The sequence below is a fragment of the Callithrix jacchus genome, chromosome 4, assembly GCF_049354715.1.
Source record: "Callithrix jacchus isolate 240 chromosome 4, calJac240_pri, whole genome shotgun sequence".
Lineage (NCBI taxonomy): Eukaryota > Metazoa > Chordata > Mammalia > Primates > Cebidae > Callithrix > Callithrix jacchus.
In genome coordinates this window covers 138,048,295-138,051,591 of record NC_133505.1, presented here as the reverse complement: position 1 = coordinate 138,051,591, position 3,297 = coordinate 138,048,295, and the positions used below count along the sequence as shown (strand labels likewise).

Genomic DNA, 3,297 nt, shown 5'->3' with positions numbered 1-3,297 from the left:
GCAAAAACTGCCTAATTCATCTTCATTCTGTCTTCCCTTTTGAAATTAAGAGGATCTCTCAAAATGCAACTCTGACTGTGGTACTCTTCCAATTAAAACTCTTCAATGGCTTTCCTTTACCTCTAAGTCAATGTTGTCAGGCCTCCTTCATCTTGGCCCCCCGCCCACCTCTACTGCCTCATTCTGAGCACGCTCCATGTCTCACTGTGCTCTCCAGCCATACTACATTTACATCAGTTCTTTGAACATTCTCTGTACCGTGTGGTAGACACTGTGAATTGTTCCATTATCCATTCCCTCTTTCTTCTTTTTAGTAGTAGAACCCATCCCATTCTCATCCAGATTTAGTGGGACCCATGCTGTAAGATGTGACCCTGTGACTGGATTCTCACTAATGCAATATGAGGAGGAGTGATATATGCAATTGCAATGTTACTTCCATAAAAGGAAGTTGATTGCCTTTTGTTTCCTCTTTGCCACTTCCCTATGGCTAGAATACAGATGTGGAACTAGTGCCCAATCTTTATGTGGATGAGAAAATGCACTAGGGCAACAGAAGGCTATAATATGTTGTTTTGGTTTATTTTTGAGATGGAGTTTCACTCTTGTCACCCAGGTTAGAGCACAATGGCATGATCTCAGCTCACTATAACCTCTGCCTCCCAGGTTCACTCAATACTCCTGCCTCAGCCTCCCAAGTAGCTGAGATTACAGGCGTGCACCACCATGGCCAGCTAATTTTGTATTTTTATTAGAGACTAGGCTTTTACCATGTTCTTCAGGCTGGTCTCGAACTCTTGACCTCAGGTGATCCACCCGCCTCAGCCTCCCAAAGGGCTAGTATTATAGGCATGAGCCACTGTGCCCTGCCAAAAATGGAAGGAACCCAGGACCCTGAATGACCATGCAGTGGAGCATACATTCTGGTTGTTTATTGGAGCAGGTTAGCCTGTTTATCAGTCAGGGTAGTCTCTGTCATGTTGCAGTAATAAATAACCCCCAATGCTTAGTAGCCTTTTTTCCCAACAATAATAAACTGGCATATTGCAAGTTACATTTTGTAGAAGAAGCAAAAAAGACTGGTTGGGACAAAAGAAAGAAGATACCTGCATTATATATGCTTCGTACAAACAGTTCATTCTGAATGATAGAATTAAATGCAGACCAAATGCTTTTAAATGTTTCTGTGCCTAGATAGTAATTACAATCTCCACACACTAAAAAGAAAAAGAACAATAACACAGAACACAGTATTCTTAATGATTACAGCACATTTAACACCTTCAGCCATCCACTGGGTTTTCAGATCATATTGGCAACTGAAATTTCACATCCACGTGTGCTTGCTTTGCAAAGGTCACTGTTTCAGAGAGCTTTACAACCATTCTAGCAGCTTCATCCCAGTCACCACAAGCAAGTATTTTAAGTCCATGGTCCGCTATTAGTGCCTTAGCATCATCGACCCATGTACCTTGTAACTGCACCACGGCAGGGATTCTAATTTCCAAATCTTTTACTGCCATGACTATACCCCGTGCAATAACATCACAGCGCACGATTCCTCCAAAAATGTTGACAAGAATAGGCAGTACCTTTTTATGTGAAGTGATAAGCTTAAACACCTCTGTTACTTGATGGACTGCAGCACTGCCACCAATGTCAAGGAAGTTGGCTGGAGTCCCTCCATGAAGTTGTTTTATATCCATTGTGGCCATAGCCAAATGAGCACCATTTACTTGGCAGCCTATATTTCCATCAAGGTCAATGTAGCTGAGATGTGCCTTAGCAGCATCTTTGTCCCTTTCATCTTCCTGGGTCCAGTCCTGTAGGTGAAAGATTTTCTTCTGGCGTTAGGCTGAATTAGAGTCAAAATTGATCTTTGCATCCATATACAACACAGCTCCATCTGAATCTTCCACCATTGGATTTATTTCTATCATGGTTGCATCGTATTTCAGAAAAAGGCTGTAAAGCTTGACCACGTTTTCTGTTGCTGAATGCACGATATTAGGTGGAAATCCCATCTTCTGTGCAAGCCAGAGAGCTTGTTCCTTTTTGATGCCTTCTACGGTATCAATAGGTTCTTTAATTATTGCTTCAGGAGTCTCAGCAGCAACATCTTCCATGTTGATGCCACCATGTGAACTGCCTATTAATACAGGACCTTGAAATGACCTTTCCATCGTTATTGCAAAGTAGTACTGTCTCCTGGGATATTTTCGCTCACAGACCAATACTTGATTGCATATTCTGCCCTTTTCTCCCGTTTGCTTGGTAAACAACTTTTTCCCAATCATTTTCGAAGAAACAGCTTTTACTTTTTCTGGAGAGAAAACTATCTTCACTCCTTCTTTGAGGCCACTTTCAAATGTTCCTTTTCCTCTACCACCAGCTAAAACCTGTGCCTTTAACACAACATCTTTTGAACCTAATTTTTTGGCAATTGCATAAGCTTCATCTGGTGACTTGGCCACATATCCTCTGGGAATGGAGACATCAGCTTCTCGCAGTAATTCCATACTCACGCATTCATCTAGTGAGAGATTCCTTTGCTGTTGCTGCTTTACTTGGAGTCCATGGTTATTAAACAATCCAGATTTTCCCAGAACCTGAGGCCAGCAGTTCCAAAGGGTGGAGGCGGCCAACTACTGGCCGCAGACCATGGAGGCCGCCATTTCCGAGTCAGCCATAGCTTAACACAATAAGCTACTTACTTATTTTTCACTCATGCTACATAGGTTTGGCACAGATCAGCAGAGTGGCTCTGCTCCTGTAGTCACTTGGGGACCTTGTGTAACGAAGAGCTTCATCTAAATATGTGTCTTAATGCACACACAGGAGAGAAAGGGAATTGGCAAACTGTACTGTCTTTTAAAGCTTACAGCTAGAAGTCAGCCACACACTCCACTCACAGTCCATTAGACAAAACCAAGTTAAGGGTTAAGAATGTGCAATCCTACATGTTCCCAGAAGGAAGAGAAAACCACAATATTTATGATGAGTCCCAGTGACTATTTCTGCAGCTTCATTAATACCTCTTAGCTTGTGTTCCCCCTAGAAAAGTAACTTCTACTTGTTTTGCTCAACTGTTTGTAGGATGTGTTTCAAAATTTATATTTCAAGAAATTCACAAGACTGTAACTTCTCATTAATTCTTCCTGCAATCATTATCCTTGGATTCCTAGAATAATTATTTCCTTTCCATAATGATCCCCAAATATTTATCTAAACATCTGAATTCTCTCCAAAGTTCCAGTACTAGATTTCCCACTAGCCACTACATGTCAAACTTGACAA

The 3,297-nt window shown here is 41.6% G+C and overlaps 1 pseudogene; it reads right to left on the bottom strand.

Moving 5' to 3' along the window:
- Nucleotides 1–769: 769 nt before the first annotated feature.
- LOC100396877 (succinate--CoA ligase [ADP-forming] subunit beta, mitochondrial pseudogene) lies at nt 770–2,674 on the bottom strand (annotated as a pseudogene).
- Nucleotides 2,675–3,297: the final 623 nt, after the last annotated feature.